Source organism: Camelus bactrianus, chromosome 8 (genome assembly GCF_048773025.1).
Source record: "Camelus bactrianus isolate YW-2024 breed Bactrian camel chromosome 8, ASM4877302v1, whole genome shotgun sequence".
Classification (NCBI taxonomy): domain Eukaryota; kingdom Metazoa; phylum Chordata; class Mammalia; order Artiodactyla; family Camelidae; genus Camelus; species Camelus bactrianus.
Genome location: NC_133546.1, coordinates 14998638 through 15021049, shown reverse-complemented (window position 1 = coordinate 15021049; position 22412 = coordinate 14998638). Strand labels below are relative to the sequence as shown.

The window sequence follows — 22412 nt, the reverse complement described above, 5'->3', positions numbered from 1 at the left end:
GCCCGCGGCCTCCGCGCCGCCAGCCTCCAAGGGGGTGTGTCGGCGCCCCACCGCGGCCGCACACTGGGCCCCGCCGCAGGCCCACCTGCACCCTCCGCACCCCCGGGCCGGGAGCAGGCGCCGGGCGGCTGCAGCGCCGCGGCGTCGGGTCCGCCCCCGGCCCAGAGCGCGAGGCCCCTGCCCTGCGCGGCGCCGCAGCCCACCGCCCGCTTCCGGACGGGCTGAGCCGACGGGAGCTTGAGTTCCTTTCTCCTTTCAGCCCGAACTGCTATCGGCCCCCAGTGGGGCCGGGGTAGGGGGACCTGCACTTTCTCTCCACGCACACACACTCCCCTTCCAAGTAACTATGGCCGGGATAAAACTTTAAAAGGATCCCGGGCCCTCCGCCTGGGTGCCGCCTCTCGCACGGCCCCGGCGGCGGCCCGCACCAGTCCGTGAGGTCGGGCACCGTTCTTCCTCCAGCCTTAGCAAGGCGGGCGTGGAGTCTGCAAGTGTCGGGGGAGGGGTGCAGGGCGGAGAAAGAGCATCCCCGCACCGCCGCTGCCGCCGCTGTCGGCCGCTCCCCCGCCGCCCGGCTGGGGGAGGCCTCGTCACAGCCGCCGCCTCAGCAGCGGCCGCAGATCTCGCGGTGTTTGCCGGCGGCCGCGCCGCCATATTGTGTGACAGTATTTTGATTTGCACTGGGCTGGCGGAGCCGCGGCGAGAGCTGGGGGGGTGGGGGGAGGGCAGGCGAGCGCGAGGGGGGTGGGGGCCGAGGGAGTAGGGAGGCCGAGCGAGCTGCAGCCGGGCAGCGGCGAGCGGCGACGCCACCCAGCCATCGTTTTTGATCTGCTGCAGCCGCCGGCGGGGCGACCCAGCCCGACCCCCTCCCCTCCCCCTCAGCCACGAGCGGCGACGGCGGCGGCCGGAGGGAGTTGGCGGCGGCGGCCGATCGGAGGGGCTGAGCGGGGAGGGAGGGAGGGCTGAGGTGTCCCCCCTGCCGGGTGGAATCGGAGGCGGCGGCGGCGCTGGCGGCGGCTGTGGTGGTGGAGGCGGCAGCGGCGACGGTGGAGACGGCTGCCCTAGTGGGAGAGGCGGCGGCGGCGGCCGAGGAGGAGGAGGGGGAAGCGGCGGCGGCGAAGGGTAAGCGGACAGCGCTGCCGGGCCTCGGCGGGATCCCCAATCCCGGCTCTCCCCTCTGCTCCCCGCACCCCCTCCTTCGTCTGGAAGGGACTCGGTCGACTCGCAAGGCCCTTGCGGGGCGTCCGCTTCTTCCTCTCACTCTTCCTCCCTCCGCCTCCTTCCTTCCCCAGTGGCGAGGCGGAGAGGGAGGCCCCCCAAGTCCTCCAGACCAAGTGGGGGTGGGGAGCATCGGGCCGGGCCTGGGCTCGGGGGACTGTGTGTGTAGGGGGAGGGGGAGATTCACTGGAGTCAGGCGCCCGGGAGAGCCCCGGGTGGGGGAGGGTGCCAGGGGGTGGGAAGGGCCCCTGACTGCACGGGTGCCCCCGGCCCGCCTCTTGGCATGTATGAGATGGGGGTGGGGGAAAGAAAACTCCTTTTGGGGAGCCGCGATCGGTATAAGTATGACTTAGGGGCGAGGGTGTTGGTGGGAGACCGAGGGAGTTACGCAGGGCTCGGGGTAGAACGTCGTTCCCTTTCCAGTGTTGGTTTTCTGCAGCCGCCTAGAAGTGGGGAGCAAGCCCCGCTGTGAATATGTGGCCCCTAGATCTCGGAGGATAATTCTAGTTTTCCGTCCAGTCAGCCTCAAACCCTAAGATTGTGGCTGTGACAGGGAGGCTGAAAGGGTCTGGGCATCGCTAAACAGGTGACAGGTGTATCTTTCTGTTACTGATGCTGTGGGGTTACTCGGGCAGAGTAGTATACCAAAGTGTCAGAGACAGTGTGGGTTCGTATTTATGTGTTTGGCCATGTTTCATTCCATATATAGTATATTTGAGATGTTAGGTTTCCATTCTTCAAGTCAGCTTAATTGTTGTGGAGAAATTCTTCAAATGTTTCTGATAAGAGGGTTTTCCAGGAGAGTGGAGGGGATTTGCTGCTTCACAGGGGTTTCTTAGTAGTTCATGAATTTCGGGTCCCCACTGCGAGCCTGTTTTGAGTGCCTTTATTCATTGGAAAGTTCTTGAACACTTAAGGTCGTATTTGGGGCAACAGTGAGGCAGTGTAATTTTGCATCCATTTTGTCTGTTTTAGTTAAGTTTGTAAAGTGTCAAATTTTTTAGGATCAGATTGATTCACATTTTATAAAAGGAATTAGTTTGTGCTTTTAACTCAGTCAAAAGAGTGTGTTGCTCATTATGCAATTTCAGATTTGGCCGGGAATTTTGGTGGGCATGGAACAGAATTTTGCTTTCAGTTTTTATACTACTGCTTACCACACTCTTTGTACAGTAGCAGAGTTGTGACATCTTTTTAAAAAATCTTTGAATTCCTTGTAACAGTGAAATTGTGATTGATTTTAAACCCTGACAGTTTGAAACTTTGTATTTTGAAACCATTGCATTTTCTTATAAAGACTTGCTTTTCATTTTATTGTATGCTTTGGCTGAGCACTTAAATTAGAAACAATGGGAGGAATTGTCAGATAAATGAGCTACAAATCAAAATATGGCCAAGTTAGATGGAAAAGAATTCTCCAACTTTTAAAAAAACGTGTATGGAACGAATATATTGAATGGTGGCACTTTCGGTGTTTTAACAGGAAATAGAACAGAAATTCCAGTGATTCAGAACTTCTGTTGGGGTTTTTCCCCCTTAAATCTAATCAGTTTCTAATAGAGGGTTCTTAAGATTTAAATCTTTAAAGAATCAGTTAAAGTTGAACGTATTAATTTGTTGAATAAGTCATCCACTGAATATGCTCCCATTATTTCATTTTTCTCTTGGGCGCCTGGGATAACTTTTCCTGAATTCTCAGGGGACACTGATGAAATGCAAGCCATTCAACCCTCTTTAATGTACTGTCACCTAGTAGAACCTGTGCTTTTGTAACTCATTAAGAAGTGGGAAAATGGTCAGTCTCGTCTGACCAGTTTCCTGAAAAATAAATTTTAACTTAAATCAGTCTCATTTAATTGAAATAGCACCTATATTTGGTCCCCTCTCTAGTGGAAAGACGTGCTTGCTTTTAGCTAAGGATATTGTTTAAAACTTGCATACAGTTATTGCATCTAATGAAATGAGGTTTTTTAACTCTGCAGAGTTAGGTAAGCTCTACTTAGATCCCCAGTTATATCATTACTGAGTATTGCTTCTTTAGTATTCGTAACACATCACACTTGGGTAAGTGGCTTAACATGATTAATCTTTGTCTTGACGAAAATAAAAATTTATTCTACTTCTGTAGTTTTCCCTGTAAGGAAAATTCTTTCCTCAAAGTAGCTGTTTAGGATGAAATCTACATATGTATCTATGAACATACTGCAGTTTGAAAAATAGGTGTATTGTAGACAGTTTACATGAAACTCTGAGTTTCATGCCAAAAAAAGCCCCATGAGAAATGTGTGAATTTTCTGAAACAGCATTTTTTTCAGTTGTATAAACTGAATAAGACTAAAAGTTTATTTTTTAATGATTATCGGCACACTTCAAAAGGCACGGTTTGCATTGTTATAGTTGTTTTGAAAAAAAAAAGTTCCTAATAATCTTCACAACATATAAAGTTTGTAAGTTAAACTGTAATTCAGAAAAACTCCCATTATATCTCTACCTGGCCAAGCTCCCATGACCCAGAGGAGAAGAGTAGTAGCACTTTTTCTTTGTTTCACTTATGTCATCTTTATTTGATCCATCCAAGATTGGGACTCTATAAAATAGAAGGATTATGAGGAAATAACAGGCAAATGTGAAATTGGGGCAAAACAGTAATAAGGAGGAGAAGATAGCAGGTAAGATGCTGTTAGAGTATATGAACAGATTTAGGCCTCTAGGAATATGGAGATGTGAGCAGCAATGGCTGCCAAGCATAGGAAAATGATCATGCTGAACTGTACTAAGGAGATTTGGTCTGAAACTTTTTTTAGACTTTCACAATCTATATGCTATCTTAAATCCTCTGTATTGAGTTGGTAAGGATTTGGAGACATTGGAATTGTATGAAATCTAAATGTATGTACATATTTATTTCCTTCTGGCTCATATATTCAGAATACTTACAGTATTTTAACATTTCATTTTTTATGATTCTGACCCTAAAAAGTCAACAACACTTGCCTAATCAGAAAGCTGAAATCCCTGAGTAAGTGCTCTTAGGGGTGGCCAGTACTGTACTTCTTACATTCCTTTTAGTTAACTGCTAAACTTGACTGTGCCAGGGTCAGAGATTAAGAATGGCTGTCTTTATGAACAGGTAAAGAAGATTTGTTGTGTATGTATATTACTCAGCCATAAGAAAGAATAAAATAATGCCATTTGCAGCAACATGGATGGACCTAGAGATTATCATATTAAGTGAAGTAAGGAAGTCAGACAGACAAATATCATATGATTTTGCTTATATGTGAAATCTAAAAAAATGATACAAATGAATTTATTTACAAAGAAGAAATAGACACATGAATATTGAAAACAAACTGTGGTTACCAAAGAGGAAAGCAGGGGGTAGAATATAAATTAGGAGTTTGGGATTAACATATACACATTACTATATATGCAATAGACAAGGACCTACTATATAGCCCAGGGAATTGTATTCAGTATCTTGTAATGACTTATAATGGAAAAGAATCTGAAAAAGAATAAATATAAATATATGTATAACTGAATCATTTTGCTGTATGCCTGAAACTAACACAAAATTGTAAGTTATACTTCAAAAAAAATGACTACCTTTATTCTTCATTTTCTAGTAAGTATTCCATCCCTCAAAATACAGTATTTGTTACTAAGTAGTACTTTCTACTGTCCTTCTAGCATTTAAGTTATGCATTTCACTTAGACTTTTCACTTTGATTTTTATTGACTCATTTTATAAATTATGCTTAGTTTCTAATTTCTTAATCCTCAGAAAAGGAATGACTTACTGTTAAAAGCACAGTAAGATGTGTCAGCTGACAAGTTGGTATTTCAGGAGATTCAAGTCAGAATTGCCACAAGGTAAAATTGTGGATATTAATATCAATAAAAGATCTCTATGAAAATTGATTAAAATTTGGGCACTTAAAAGTGCTTTGCCCAAAATATAATTTATGTAGAACCCCTTATCTCTGGATGACACTTGATAAATAAGGCTTTGCTGAATGTGCCTTTTTGATTTGCATCTTAATATTTTTAATGTAAAACTTTAACATGAAGTTCTATTGCATTTCTAATAACCTAGTTTTAATTTGGTATCAAGGGAATGGTAAGTATCTTTTGACCTCTAATATCTTAACATTAACCTTTTTAGTGTTTCCTACATGGGAAAAGAAAGAAACTAACATTTATTGAGTGCCTTCTAGGTGCCAAGCTTTCTATCATTTCACAAATGTTTGTTGAGCACTTACTATATGCCAGGGCCCTTCAATATGTTGGAGATGGCAGCAATGAATAACAAAGACAAATTTCTGTTCTCATATAGTTTACATTTTAGTAGTGGAGGATCTGATAAAGTGTGTCTGGGAGGAAAAAGTACTGTGGAGAAATTTAAACAGGAAAGGGAATTGGAGAAGAGACTGCATATTTGCTCTTTTAAAAACTGCATAATGGGTGTTATCTTTGATTTCAAAAACAAAAACTATTATATACATAATTTTTTTCAAGAATATACTTCATAACTTGGAAACATCATTGTGTTTGTACTTCAGAGTTATAGTTCAGTTAGCAATTTCTTATTGTTAGTGCCTCAGAAATCTGCTTTGTGGTTTTAGTAGAAAATTTGGAGTTGGAATCCTGGTTTTGCCACTTAACTAGCTTTGTGATTTGGGGCCAGTTACAATTGCTTAGCCTCTCTGAGCTTGTTTTCTTCTTGGTAAAATGAGGATAATATCTATAAGGTTGTTGTGATGATAAATTGTATGTTTTGTGTAAATTATCTTATATATGCAAGGAGCTCAATAAATTGCAACTTTTTTGTCTGTCGTTTATCCGGAGTTGTAAAACATAGCTGAAATTGGCGACCCTTCCAAGAAGCTCTCATAGCACTTTTGTGTGGGACATTGTTTAATACACATTTTATTTGAACAATTAAAGCACTCTTATCTTATAGAATGAGGTTAATTAAAACTTAACTATAATTTATAGTCACTAGTACTTTCTGGGGAGTTTATACTTGTTATCTTGTCAGTGTGCTATTAGGAATAAACCTACAGTCTTTTTATGGTGAAAGAACATTGTGGCATGTCTTGTAGATGAGCTGGATCTCAGCATTTTGACCAGCAGACCACAAATATTGTATAAGATTCCAATTCATGGAAATATTTGTAAAACATTAGTGCAGTGTAAGTATTCAATAAATGGTCACTTTTTCATTGATTATTATGGCTTTATTTTGTGAAGTGGGGTAATCCAAAGAATTTACAAAGTGTTAAGGAAAACTTTTACAAAGATAAAAGAAAATAATGCAAATTGTGGATAGCTTTTTGACAAAAGAGTGGACTAGTAAATCAAATTGCAATATTTGTTGTCATTTTTAGCCTGGAAAATCACTAAACTGAGTTTCTCAAGGACAGACCATGTCTTTTTCCTTTTAGTCTTTACTTCACCGTATCTTCAGTGCCTGGCCTGTATTTAGAAGCTCAAGAAATGCTGTGTTAAATGTTTAATGGCTCTTAGTGACAGTTTTCCTGTGTGTCACAACTCTTTCTGGAAGTAAGCATGTTCTGAGTTTGAAAAGTGTTTGCACTGGGCTTAAAGTTTTTGAATCTCTAGTTTTAAGCACAGACTAGGATATCATGTGAAGTCTTCTGAGTGCTTTGTTTTTTTGCATCTAGCCAAAAATCTGAAAAAATACCCTAGAAATTGAAAGGAAGAAAAGAATCAGTTGTTTGAAACTAGATTAGTATTCATTAACCTATTCCTTTGAAGTTGACATTGAAGTGAAAAAGTGAATAGCAATTTTTAAAAGCAGAGTAGAAGAAATAATTCATACATAATTATATGCTTTTAACTAACCTTGAAAAGACAAGTTTATCTTATCTCTTTAATTTCAGTGAAACTAGATTTATACTGACTTTATGAATTAAAAGGCTCAGTCACTTTCTTACATTGCTATAATGTAGGGAATATTGGTGTTCTCACAGAAAAGGGAAAACATCTCACCCCATCCTACCCTACTTTAACAGTAACCATTTTTCAGATATTTAAATCTTAGTACTAGTCAGCTTTTTTCTGTTCTGTGGCAAGTTACTCTCTGCCTAATGAATAATTTTAGCTTTCCTAAAACTGAATACTTCCCTCAAGTTCTAAGATCTTTAGTCATTTACACAAAATATTTCTTGGCTTTTAAGAAAATCCCCATGAGGATATATAGAAACAAATTGCTTAATATTCAAATTTGGTATGATACAGTACTGTTCTAGAAATGAGATAGATACGCGCAGTTGAATGTTTTTATACTTGTGGGTTTTCATTTGTTCATTTTAACTGTTAACAGTCAACCACTGGCAAGGGACACTACTACAGGGTGTCAGTTTGTGGCTTCAGAAAGAAAGGAAGCCTCATTTATCCACAAACAGGTACAACAAAGACCAGGACATTTTAAGAATTTATAGTATTTTAATTGCCTTGTTAAAGAAAATGGCATTCTTGTTTCACTTAAGAAGAAAAACAAAAACTGTCCTGGTACAAGCCTCAGAAGCCAAATAATAAAGTAGAGGTTGAAATGGTCCTCCTCAGAGGGAGAGAGAGAGACAGGAGAAGCCAGAGTAAAGAAACGTAGAATCCAAAAGATTTTAGTGGAGCTGTATGAATACTGATTGTTTTTAATAGAATTATTCAAAAGAATTAATCTGTTAAAGAAAATGTGTGATCCCTGCAACCAGCTCCTGCCCATCCTGGCTAAAAGAGTAAGTGAAAGCAATGCCTGTGGCATTCCTAGGTATGTTACAGAGATGAGTGCTACCATCAGAGACTTCATAGTTTCTGGGGGATGATTCTTAGACCGTTTAATTTGCCTGTTTGGCTAGTGCAGAAGACATGTTCTCGGAGGGTAACAGATGACAGTGAATTATGGAGGAAAAAAATGCATAAAAGAGTAAATTTTCAGTTAATAAATTCTTATTCATTGGTGTATTAACTATACTTCCATCTAAATTGTTAAATAATACTCTTGAGTTTTATCTTAAAATTTATATTGAGGAAAACTTATTTTGACCTACAGTATCTTAATATTAACCTTTTTAATGTTAGCAAAATTGAGTACATCTCAGGTTTGCTTCCCGTCAGTTTGCCAGTCAGGCCAGCGAAAGACAGAGCTTGTTTCATTAGTATAAAGCCAATGGTAATTCAGTGGAATAACTTTCCATACCCTATCTATGGGAGAAAATACTTGCCAATACAAATAAAAACTTGAAATCAGAAATGTGAGCTTGCAGAACACAGTTCTCACACAAGGCAAGTTTTGTTTAGCCAGAGAAATCAACAAAAACAGTCATTCTGATATGTACTGGGAAGATAGTGGAAGGGAGTTTACCTAGTTTTAATTCTCTCAGGAGCTGAAGAAAATACTACTTTTTAAGTTTGAGTTGGTCTCTGTTAACTTGTCAACCTGCACGCTTTTAACTAAATATCTTAATTTTACCGTATTGGGAGTCAGAGAGGCAGAATAAGGAAAGACTTGGGCTTTGAAGTCAGATGGGCCCAAGTTCATATATAAATTCTATTGCTAACTATATCTGTGTGATCTTAGGCTAATCACTTAAACTTTTTGCGTCTAGGACTTTTCTTAAGAAAAATACGTATATATAGTAATACCTAACTTGCATGGTAGTTTTAACTACATTATCTGTTTCTCATGTTAGCTAGCTCTGTATTTGTTGCCTCGCACAGCACTTACCTGGAACCTAGTAGGCATCAATATGTGGAAGTCAAAATGTCTAATGTAGTAGCCTATGATATCCTGTGCTTTTTAAGGCAGCTTTTCTTCCCTGAAACTTATATTCATTTTGAGCATCTTCTGTTTAGTAAAGTTTGATTTTAAAAAGTATTAATCTTTCAAATAGAACAAAGTGAGTTCTTGTTTTAGAAGACATGTAGCTTAAATAATGGGAAGTAATTTTATATTTGGAATCTTGCTTTGTTAGGTTCTGCTTTCAGGATACCGGTTCAATTCATTTTCCTCAACAAGTAGAATGAAAAGGAAATAATTTCTATACTGTTTAATTTACTGTAACTCTTCAGACCAAAGATGAAATAAACAAAACATCATTTTTTAATTACAAAATAAACATGCATATTATTAATTCTTTGTATTTTTCTTCTTCTGTTAAAAAGCCCACATTTTCCATTTGAAAGTAGTTCATAACCCATAATTTAGTTTTTATATGAAAAGCATTGGAAGATTGGTGTGGATCAGATTTTGAAAACATCTCAAATATAAGAGATTAAATATAAAATGAATCACTTTATCTATATAAGATGATCTTTGTAATTTTTTTGTTTTAAATTGCTAGTTAATTTTTTTTTAGTTATTTCGGCAATATTCTTTTCTATGTCCATATTTCACATTCAAAAAGAGATATAGTGTTAAATTTACTGATGTTTATTACTGGATTAACTTATTTTTTTGCTTTGGTTTTTCCTCACAGTTTTTTATCTTAATTCATTGAGTGAATTGGTGATTTTGTAGAATATTTTGCTGTGCTTATTAGTATTAATTGCTGTTTGTGTAAATTATATTTTAACATATTAATATAATTTGTTTATTCATCACTCGGTAAACTTCAGAAAGCTTCCTTGTACCATAGTAATACAAATAACTTATTGCTGAAATGCAAATTCAATTACTATAATTATTGTTGAAACAGTATTTTTTTCATTGCTTGCATTTTAATAAGTATGTTAGAACATTTTGTAGTGTATATATGAAATCTAATCCTAGAAGTAATAAATAACTCTTGAATCTTACACAAGTATAGTTTTTGTTACAGTCTGTAAACAGAAGCACAAAGAGTGGTGGAGATTCAATCATTAATCATCAATTAAGTGACATATTATTGTTACAGAAAGAATTGTGAGGTTCATATTGGTCTTTTCAGTCTTGTTATTATAGCTGAATAGTTTTGCTGCTAGCAAAGTCAGCATATAACATGAGACTTCTTTTGTGTATACACACACACGTTTTATTTTTGTTTTCATCAAATACTGTTACTTGAAAACCTAACATTTTCAGATCCTTTCAGATGGGTCACTTAATGATAGTAATAATTAGTTCAGCAAATAAATTTTGCTTTTTTGCCATCTGTAACAGTTTGTCTTATATGCAGCAAATGAATCAATAATCAAGTGCATTAAAAATTAAATTGAAGAAACCTTCGTTTAAAATTTAATAATATTCAAATCTGTGGTATAAAAATAGATGCTTGCCTCCATATTCTTGATATCTATGGACTTTTTTGTCTTTTATGGTTTCCTTTTATACAAGCATTTCCTGATCATAGGTTTTATTGGTGCTAAGTTATCACTAGGAAAGAGTTGCAGAGAATATAGCAATATAGGCAAGAAAATTTGCTCTTTGAAATTTAAGATTCAGAACAGAGTGTGTTGTCCATTTTAATCCATTGAGCTCAAATTATGGTATAATCTCTTGGTTAGCTTTTAAGAGGCTATTAGTGACCTGATAAATATGGCATCTACTTTTTGAAACTGAAGCAGATGTATGTAGACCTCACAGCTAAGAAGTTACTAGAATTGAAGTGAAAAAGTACTTGAGAAAGATATCTAAGGAATCATTGTCAAACAAAAGTTTGTGAAAATACAAGTACTGTGTTATTTGCATTGAGAGTAACTTACTGTTTACTTTGTAACTTGCATATACCTGAACTAACTAAGGACTGTTTGCCACTTTATGATGATTTTCTAAGGTAATGGAAAAATAAACATGTGGAAATGGGATTTTCAAAAAAATTTTCCCTTTCCACATAGCTGATTCTGTTTTTTTTACATATGAAAATGTATTGACCTGTATTGTTTAGGCTTGCTTTTTCTTTTCTTTTTTATTTTTCTTTTTTTCTTTTTTTCCTTTTTTGAGATTTTTCTAGCTGAGGCGATGGTTGGCCTGAGTGAGACATGGTCATTCTCTTCATAAGATTTTTCCCCTAATGAACAATGGCATGAATTTACAGAATGACTATTCAGAGCTGTTACTTTAGCTCTGTGAGTGGAACAAGAAGTACTCTTGAAGAAGGTAACTGGTTCGTGGGCAAATTGAACTTAGCCAAACCAAGGTACGGGATCCGTCCTTCAGCTTTTATAGTATATCACATAATCAAAAAAATAGAAAGAAATTCCACAGAATTTGTTTCATATGCCTTCTTTGGCACACCTGTGCAAAATAACTGGCTAATCCAAGAAATCTTGCCTGACTCATTCTCCCACTGTGCCTCATCTCTACACTCTTTGTCAATCTAATGTACTTATCCAATAGTTTTGAATTAGTTTTGAGTTCTGCTGTGTGCCAGATATTTTGCTAGGTGACAGAATTGGAAAAATGCGTAAGATACAGTTCTTGCCCTCAAAGAACAGGTATACAAACTCATATACTATTGTGTAACAAATGCAGTGACAGGGTTAGATATAAAACACTTTAGAAATCTACAGGAGGGGGCTGTCTGACTCAGTGAGGGAAAAGGGATATGAGAGGGAATTCTTCATAGGAAAAAATGACACAATCTGTGTGTGTCAGATAGGCAAGGAAGAGAAGGACAAGCTAGGAGTAGAGAGGCCATTTCAGTCAGAGAAAACAACATGCGTGAAGGATGGAAGTAGAAAGTCCACACATACTCAGTACTGTTTCCACAGTGCACTAGACACCACTGGTGGCTTAATTGGAAGTGAGAAGAGCATGAAGATCCTTGAACACTCTATAAAGTAGATTTGACTTCATCCTATAAATGATGGAATGTTTAAATTAACATTCTAGACAGATTTCTCTGGCTGCAGTTTAGATACTACTTTAGATACTACTCAGCCATAAAAAAGAATAAAATAATGCCATTTGCAACAACATGTATGGACCTGGAGATAGTCATTCTAAGTGAAGTAAGCCAAAAAGAGAAAGAAAAATACCATGATGTCACGCATATGTGGAATCTTAAAAAAAAAAGACACAAATGAATTTACTTACAAACAGAAACAGATGCACAGACATAGAAAACAAACTTACGGTTACCAGGGGGGAAAGGGAGGGAAGGGATAAATTGGGAGTTAAAGATTTGCAAATACTAACTACTATATATAAAACAGGTAAAACAACAAGTTTCTTCTGTATGGCATAGGGAACTTTATTCAGTATTTTGTAGTAGCCTATAATGAAAACAGATATATGTATGTGTATGACCAAAACATCGTGCTGTACGCCAGAAGTTGACACAACATTGTAAACTGACTATACTTCAATTTAAAAAAAAAAAAGCTAGGCTTAGGGGAAGGGGCTAGCCTTATAAACATCCATTTGAGAGTTGATAAAGACCTAAATTAAGCCTGTGATTAAGGAGAAGAGTAGGGGATGAATTTGAGAAGAGAATACTGAGTGTGAAGTAAAATAGGGTAAGAATCACACACGCCCTGGCTTGAGTACCTGGGTGCATACCTAGGTGGTACCTACCATTCACTAGCACAAGAACATACCAGGGGGGTAACAGGTGAGGAAGATAGTTAAGTTCTGTTTTAAGGCTCCTATGAAGTTAGAAAGGAAAAAGGCATCACTAAAGAGCAAGACTAGTGTAGTTGGAGCTAAGAGAAGAAGAGTAGATGAGATCTAAGTGTGTACATGCTTTTCATTTAGGGTCTTTAGATTGTAGTAAGGATTTTGGCATTCAGGATGAGATTAGAGGCCACTGAGGATTTTAAGACATGAGCTATTTGTCTCCCCCCCCCCCCACTTACAATATGATTTAACTGGTGGTTATGCATATATAATCCTGAATTATTTTCATGTGTATAGATTCATGTAACCATCATAGTCAAGTTACAGAACTAGAACTAGCCCATCACCACAAAGAAATTCCTTTGTGTTACCCAACCTTAACCTCTGGCAACCACTGATCTGTTCTGTATCACTATAATTTTGTCACTTTGAAAGTGTTATATAAGTGGAATCACACGTTATGTTCTCTTTTGAAGTTGGCTGTTTTCACTCAACGCGCCCCTTGATATCCATCCAAATTGTTTCATGTATCAATAATTTGTTGTGTTTTAGTGCTAAGAAGTATACCATTGTATGGATGTACCACAATTTAATTATTGACTAATTGAAGGACTTTTGTGTTTCCAGTTTGGGGCTATAAAAATAAAGCTGCTGTAAATGGTTTTGCACAGGTTTTATGCGAAAATATTTCATCTCTAGGATAAATCCCCAGGATTGCAATTTCTGGGTTGTATGATGAATGTGTTTAACTTTATAGAAACTGCCAGTTTTCCAGAGTGTATGCACTATTTTACTTTCCCACCAGCAATATATGAGAGATCCAGTTTCTCCATATCATTGTCAGCATTTGGTATTGTCTTTTTTATTTCAGGCATTCTAATAGGTATGTAGTGAAATCTCATTGTGGCATTAATTTGCATTTCCCTAATGGCTAATTATGTTGAATATATTTTCATGTGCTTCTTTGCTGTCTGTGTATCCTCTGTGGTGAAGGGTCTGTTCAGATCTTTTGCTCATGTTCTAATGGGATTATTTGTTTTTCTTACTGAACTTAATGAGCTCTTTATACCTTCTGGATACAAGCCCTTTGTCAAGTATGTGATTTGCAAATATTTTTTCCTGGTCTGTGGCTTATCTTTTAATCCTCTTAACAGGGGCTTTTGCAGAGCAAAAAATAATAATAATTTTTATGAAGTCTCATCTATTTTTTCTTTTATGGATTGTGCCTTTTGTCTGAAAACTTTTTGCTTAACCTTAGGTCCAAAGATTTCCTCCTGTTTTCTTCCAGAAGTTTTCAAAAAAGCTTTACATCTTGTATATGTAGACCTATGATCCATTTTGACTTAATACAAAGGTGTGAAGTTTAGAGTGAGGTTCATTTTTTGTCTTGGGAATATCCAGTTGTTCCAACACCATTTGTTGAAAAAAATTGTTCTTACTCCATTGAATTGCTTTTGCACCTTTGTCAGAAATCAGATGACTGCGCTTATGAGGGTCTTTTTCTATATTCTCTATTCCAGTCACTTGATCTTTGTGTTTATTCCTTTACGAGTACTGCACTTTCTTGATAACTGTAGCTATATAGTAAGTCTTAAAACCAGGTAGTAAAATTTCCCCAACTTAATTCTCATTTTTCAGAATTGTTTTCTAATTATTCCATTTCCTTCCTGTGTAAAATTTAGAATCTGTTTTAAAAAAAATATGCTGGGATTTTGGTAGATACTGCATTATACTCATAGATCAATTTAGGGGAAATTGACATTTTTATATTGTTAAGTCGTTCAATCCATGAACACAGTTTCTCTCTCCTTATATTTAGGTTGTATTTGATTTCTTTCATCAGCATTTTGTAGTTCCCAGCATGTAAATTCTATGCATGTTTTGTTAGACTTACACGTAGATACATTTGGAGGGGGGAACATTTGTAAATGATACTGTGTTTTTAAACTTTGGTTTTCAGTTGTTCATTGCTAGTTTATAGCAATATGGTTGATTTCTGTAAGTGGACCCTGTATCCTAAGACCTTGCTAAACTGTTAAATTCTAGTAGTTTTTGGGTGGATTCTCTGGGTTTTCTACTGTGTCTGTGAGTAGAGACAGTTTTTATTTCTTCCTTTTCAATCTCTATGCCTTATATTTCCTTTTCTTGCCTTACTGCTCTAGTAAGTATTTCCAGTACTGTGTTTAATAGGAGTGATAAGATCAGACAAGCTAGTCTTATTCCTGATTTTAGGGGAAAGCATTAAGTATGCTAGCTGTAGGTTTTTTAATAGGTGCTGTTTATCAGGATGGTGAAAATGTTTCTTTTCCTAGTTTGAGTTTTTTTCATGACTAAGTATTGAATTTTGTCAAATGATTTTGATATGGTCATATGGCTTTTCTTTAAACTGTTAATTGATGGTATCTTTCCTTTTTAAAAATTTATTCTGGCAGCTCTATGTAAAATAATCTATAAGAGTGGGGCAAAGATATGAGCAGGGAAGCCATACTAGAAATTATTGCAGTTATCCAGATGAGAGATGATAGTGGCTTGGACCAGGGTAACAACAGGAAAGGGTGTGAAGAGGTCAGATTTTGGATATGTTTCAAACCCTGGGTGGGCACGAATTGTTGATGAATTGGATCTGAGGCATAAAAGAGAAGTCAAGGATGATGCCAGGATTTTTGGCCCAAGTGATTGGAAGTATGGAGTCGCTATTGATTGAGTTGGGGAAGACAGTGAAGTAACAAACTTTGGCTGTGCAATCGAGAGTTTGTTTTTGGACATGAAAACTTTGAAGGGCCTACTAGGCATTTAACTGGACCTATCAAGTAGACGACTTGATATACAAAATGGAATTCAAGAAAGAGATTCAGGGTAGAATTAGAAATTAGTGTCATCACTTGAGTTGATGCATGAGAAATTATACTGATACTTATTTTTAAAATTATACCTGTAACCTTTTTCTTTTTAATGTGCTATTGTTTAAGGTTTATTAGCAAGAAGCAGGATTCTCTTAGCACTTTGTGAATATTTGGTTTGGTTCTATTTATGAGCATTGTTATTTATCTCACATTAAGTGCACCAGAAATTATGTGGTTGGGAGACAATTTGGGGGATATATATTTACTGTAATATATATTACAGTAAATCATACATATTTGATAAGTTGATGTCTGTAATAGTAGTATAGACATATGTGCCTTACTAATTTTCAGAATTTTGTTCTAATCTTTATAAAGAAGTAGCTCTAGGCATATTGTGAAAAGGATTTGATTATTAAGTTCTTAAATGGCTTTCTGTGGCAACATTTCTTTTGTAAATAAAAGTCAGCCAGAGAGACAGATCAAAAACAAAAATTAAAAACAAGAATGCAGAATAGCTAGCAAGGAGAGACTTACCTTCTGTTACCAGAAACATATTGGTAAAGGGAAAGGGTGAATGTCAGTTTATAGACTTGATAAAAAGATCTTCTAAGTTCCATTCAGATATATTTTCATATTAAGATATTCTAGAAAATACTTTAAGTGGCACGGTAGTTTCCATTGTAACTGGTTGACTAATGATATTTTCTTATTTATAATTTAAATATCTCTAGCACTTTGTTTTGTTTCTTCTATTGCAGGATTTACCATGTTTTATTATAATAGTCTGTTTACTTTTCAGTTTCTCCCAACTAAATGTAAGTTTTTACAGCATTAGTACAATGCCTTTGCACTTAAGTTTTCTGTAAATATTTGAATGAATAAGTGAACATACACACACTACTAAAGTTTAAAGCTAGTAGACTTGCTTGCTTTTGAAAGTAAATGAGTTTTTGAGATTCCAGAGTATAGATTATGGTCAAGTGTCTTTTCTGATGCTTTCAAACATTACAGCCCTGAAGAATGCACCCATACGTAGCAACATTACTAACCCAAGGTCAGTGAGGCACACATTTCGCCTTTTGTTATTTATTATTTTTTCATAGTGGTAGTGGATTTATGCAAAATCATCTTAACTTTGGCAGAGGCTTTTTGTATTGAATGGAGGACACTTTGCAAATAGTAGGCTGGGCTTAGAGTTTAGTCCTAAGTAGAATGTCTCAGAAAATTTCCAGTGCACGTTTCATAAGAGAGTATCTTTCATCTGCCTCTACTTAGTCCTTCTCCCCATTTCCAGGTAGACAGTAGAGGTATAGGCCAAGTTTCTCTTTAATAAAATTTAGTAATAATTACACTTTTTATTTTCATATAACTTTTCTCCTTTGGGCTTTAAAAGACAAAAATACCCTGAGCCTTTACTGTTCCAATCCAGATTTAAGCACCAAGAGAACAGTTATTTTTGAAAGCCATAGTATTTTATTGCCAGATCCCTGCTGTGTTTGTATGTGCATCTATATGTACATATGTGTGTATACATCTGTATATACAGGTATATATCATGTTAGCCCATGACATATTAATAAAATTTATAGGAAAAATGGCTTTCCTCTTGTATTGTTGACACCAACATAGTAAGAAGTGCTCTGTTCAGGCATCATGGTTAATAAGGCCGGGGGCCTGTATAAAATAATCCTTATCCTCTGGGAGAAAAGTGTGTAGTCAGCTGAGTCTCATACAGAAGTACCTACCTCTCATAATTATTGGAGCTTTAAGTGAGTGAATGCACTATAAATCACTTGGCCCAATGTTTAGCACATAAATCAATGCTTAATAAATGTTAATTATTCATGGAAAACTTTGTTATAAAATTATTACAAAAATAATACACTTAAAGCTTTATAATAGTCATTATTATACCTCTTTTCATTTGACTTTCTTGATCCCATTCTTTCCTGCATTTTATCTAGCTTTTCTGACTCCTTTTGTTGTAAGTTCTTACAACAAAGTCTCCTCTCTTCCTGTCTTGCCTCTTTACCATTATTCCCTAGGTCAGCATCATCACCTTCTACTGAATCTCAGTACAGTTTCATTTACAAATCTACATACAAAATCTCTTACCCTCTCTTGGAGAGGAAAATGACATAATCCGGTTATGTTTTAGGAGCTGGAAAGCTTGTTACCACTATGAAATACAGCTTAGAAAGACCTAAGAGTGGAATAAGCCATCAAATAAGAGGTTATTGTGTTATTGCGATTGTCCAGGTAACAGATACCTGAACAAGAATCTTGTGGAAATAGAAAGGAGTTAATAATGCAAGAAATACTTGTGGGAGTAATCAGTGGAAGTTTGCCACTGATTGCATATGGTGAGGAAAAGAATGGAAGGCTCTGAGATTTCTAGTTTCAGAATTATGCTCTAATATTAATAATTAACATATAGACAGGTGGGACTAATCAAATCCTTTTCACAATATGCCTAGGTGGGAAGCAGTGGGTTGAGTTTTGGACAAGATGACTTTTGGTTATTAGCAAGGCACTATCGGGCTGTTAGTTTACTCGTTCCAGTCCTACGCACCCCTGCTACCCCCTCACTCTCTGAATTCCATTGCTATTAGTCCAAGAACTTCCCATTAGGAAAAGTAATTTTTTGGTCATAATCAACACTAGAGATTGAAATGTATGGCTAGCAATTCCTTGTTTCCTCCCACATTCCTATTATCCTCCTCTTTTGGACCTTTCCCTCCAATGAAAAAGATTACTTAGAATAATCTTTACCACCATCACTGCTACCACTCACCCCCACCTCCAGGATATTGGTAGGTAAGTTTTTATATTTTTATAGAAAGTAAATAGGGCAACTTGGCAGAGCTCTTCAAAGAAAAATAAAACTTTATGAAGTGTTTGTGATTAAAATCTTAATCAATGAGTAGAGTAACACTTCATTTATCTAGTATCATTAGGTAATAAATATTCTACATAAGACAATTGAAACTTACCCCGAAATTAATTTATAGATTTTGTGTATGGAGATTTTAATGTTATTTTTATATATGCTATGTAGATTTTATTCATATATGTATTTTTTAATCTCTCCAAATCTATTTCTCTGTAATGTGATTTCTTTATATGAATTACTGCCTTCTGAAACAGAGAACATTCCCCCCACCCCAATTTCACCTATTCTGAAAGAAACAGCTTTTTGTTTCAGAGCTTCAAAACGAGAATCAGGAGCCCCAGGTTCTAGTCCAGGGTCTAACAGTAAATTCTTGTGTGAGATATTTTGGGGTTGTTTTACCACTGAATTGTGCCTGGCATGTAGTAGGTGCTTAGCAAGTATTTTTTGAATGAATCATTGTTTTATGCCTACTTTAGCACTCCTTTCCTGATTTATTACTGGAATTCATTACTGCCTAGTAATTAAGTTTCTGAGTTTTTAATGTAGTAGGAGTATCTAGGTTCTGATTGAGATGAATTATTAGTATTAAGCTTAATTTTTAATGTCTGTTTTTGCTATATAGTAAAAAAAAAAAAAAAGTTTGGCCTTCTCTTGATGTATTTTCTAGTACTTAAACTTTCCAAACAAATGGTCTTCTAATACTTGGTTTATTGAGGATAGTTTCTTAATTGAATATACTCTATGTGCCCATTTTATATATAGGTGGTGTCCTGTATCGCCCCATGTCCCCAGGGATCTTATACCTTAGATGAAGGGACACAGAAGAGAATAACTATATGTTGGATCATGAAGCACTGACCCACAGGTACATTAGGAGTTTTAGGAATAGAGAGGTCCATGTGGGCTGAAGCACTAGAAAATAATTCAGAAAGGGGATGGAACTTGAATTGGTTTTGAAGAGGTAGTTAAGGCTTTGATAAACATCCAGGTGGAGAGATGACATCCTAAGCTTGAGCAGTAGCATAGTCAGGAGTGAAAGCAGGGTTTAATATGTCCAGACAAGGTCTGACTGGATTTCTATGGGGACTAGCGGGAAATAGAAGTAGATGGATTTAGTAGAGTTTTACTATAGGCTCCATAACCCTGAAGGGGTCTGAGGGTAGAGTTCAGAGGAGTCCCTGCATTTAGATGAGAAAAAAAACACATTTTATATTTTTATTAACAATAACCTGTACCTGAAATGTAGTATTTACTTCTATTGCAATTTTAAGCTGTAAAGCACAGTAGTATTATCAGTGCCTATGACTTTATTACTAATGGAAAAAGCACAGCTATTTCATGTGACTTTACAGTTGGGCTATCTCTGAATATAGTTTATGCAGATTACTACTTCAAAACTGTGTTTGTTATTGAACCTCTGCTGGATTTTATGTGTTGAGTGTTAATAAAGAAGCATGTATATCACAAATAAAGGTTTTCAAAAACACTTGGTTACTGTGTTTTTCAGTGTAATTGGTTTTCTTTATAATCATGTATTTTATTTTACTCATTTAAAACTATTCATTTAAAAAGAACTATATTTGAGTAAAATTGGCTTTCTTTGTAATCCTATGTATTTTTTTCTTATGTGTTTAATATTACTTTGAGAGAAAATACGTAGCTTTCTCCAGACTGCCAGAGGGGCCCAAGACACTGGACCTAGTGGAACCAAACTGGATAAGGCCTTGAAAACTACACTGAGTTCTTTTATTTGAAGTGATAAACGGGGAAGGAGCCTGGTGAATTTTTCATTTGTTTTTATTGTTTTAATTACAGAATAAATAATAAGTTAGTTTAGAAATTTAAAATTTTTCATTAAGTTTGAAAAAGAACCGCTTCTTAGCTTACAACTATACATAAACTAAGGTTTAAAAGGTAACAAAAAACTCATCTGTAATCCCACAATCACTGTCTTTACCCACTTATTATGTATCTGTTCCAGTTTACTAAGTTCTTGTGCAAAGGAGTAGAATATTTAAAGTGGTTATATAGAAGCATTTCTTAATCTACTGTACTAGATAGGTGAGGTGGGAACAGCTTAGTGGCAGGGAGGTAAGCTATGGGACTGGTCATTAAGAAGCTGGATGATTGGGATAGTAGGGATGGAGTAGAACTGGCAATTCCGAGAGGTATCTCAGAACCTATGGGACTTGGTGATAAATATAGAGGCTGAAATGCATATAGTGGCGTAAGGAATAGTATCAAAAATAAAGTTAAGAATAAGGTGCCTAAAGTAGGATTCTTGGAATAATATTGTACAAGTCCACCGTATCTTATCTGAAACCCTGAGGCCAGTTGTGGCTTGGAATTCATAACTTCTTGAATTTTAGAAAGGTACATGGTGTGTGTGTGTGTGTGTATATGTGTGTGTGTGTATATATATATATATATAGTATATATATATATATATATAGTGTATTATATATAACATCCCCAGCAAGCTGTGAGGTGTCATCCAGTAATTAAACACTAGTATTTCTGCAGTGAAAAATGGAAATGATTACTGTAAGTAGGCTAAATAAAGCCTATAAGTAGCTTTCACATCAGTTCAAAGCAGATTTTTTGCCACTACCAAATGAGTTTGACTGAAGCTTCCTGAAAAGTCTTTTCAGAACTGTTTAGATTTTGGAACTGTGTAAGTGACTTGTGGACTGTATTAGTTGTAACATCCAGTGAGGAGAGACTCTTAGGAGTTGTTTTTTGAGAAATGTTAATTATTAAATGGATGAAATTTGAAGGAGTTGGAAAAGATAATGGAAAGCAAGAGTAGAGTTAAGGTAATTTCAGTTTTCAGGCTAACAAGAAAATTGCTATTTCTGGTAAAAATGGAAAGTTGAAGGTGGGGAAGCTAGTTTGGGGAAGAGTTTAAGTTTAACCTTATACACATACAATTAAGAGGAAAAAATTCTTGCTTCACCTGACTTTCCCTTTTATTTTTTATGTATTACATACCATCGGTAAATGAGCTTAAAAGTTTAGAAGTGTTGGAGTATAAAATTTTCTTTTAAAACAGGCTCTTAATTTTCAGGGCCTGTACACTCTTAACGTTGAGATATTGAAGTACTTCTGGGCTGGGAGTGGTTGGAAAGGGTGTTCCTAACTAAGGGTTGTGGCCCTGCTCGCTGGAACAAAACCTGACCAGTAGACCAAAAGAAGTGGAGTGAGATACTTGTCCTCTAACAGGATGCTTGTCTATGTGGCTGAAACATTAATATGGCCATATTTATAATAATATGCATATATTCAGAAGTAATCATTTTTGCAGCAACAGTGGTAGCTGCTTTCGATGCTTTTTAGTGCTTAACCACATACCAGACACTGTTCTAAGGGGTTTTCAGCCAGCAGTCTAGTGGTATCTGTTCTGCCCGGTAGACTGGGTCATGATATCAAGCTAGGTAGGAAGCATTAGCCTAGGTAGTAGTATGATTTTGATTCCCCATTCACTTTTAGAATCTGGAATATAGGTAATTCATGCATAAATGTATAGAACTGAGTAAGTTTCACCTGTATTGCCATTTTGAGATTTTTTTAAAAAGTTACTTTGATAAATGGACTCATATATTAGTACTGTCCTATTAGAAATATGAACAAAGCATCTTTAACAAAAATGAAGAAGGTTCAATAATTACTCTTAAAATTGTTCAGTTGCATTATTCTGACTATATAAGTATACTGTATATGTATGTATTTATTTCATGATTCATAAGTTTAAAAAGGCAAATTTTGTTTTAAGCTTTTATTCATATTCTGCTATTGACTTGTATGAGTTGAACTTTATGTTTTTCTTCTGTTAAATAAGGATATTCGACTAAATAATCTGTAAGGCCCTTTCAACATCAGATTCTGTGATTCT

General features: G+C 36.7%; 1 protein-coding gene across 3 annotated transcripts in view; it reads left to right on the top strand.

Moving 5' to 3' along the window:
• Window positions 1-718: 718 nt before the first annotated feature.
• Window positions 719-22412, top strand: part of TAB2 (TGF-beta activated kinase 1 (MAP3K7) binding protein 2) — a 76317-nt gene continuing 54623 nt past the window's right edge. For 2 of the 3 annotated variants that reach the window (XM_074368195.1, XM_074368194.1), the window contains exon 1: window positions 722-1122. The gene's annotated coding sequence lies outside the window, so the exon portion shown is untranslated. Of the gene's footprint in view, window positions 1123-22412 lie in introns of all 3 variants that reach the window. The other variant, XM_074368196.1, reaches the window with a different exon arrangement.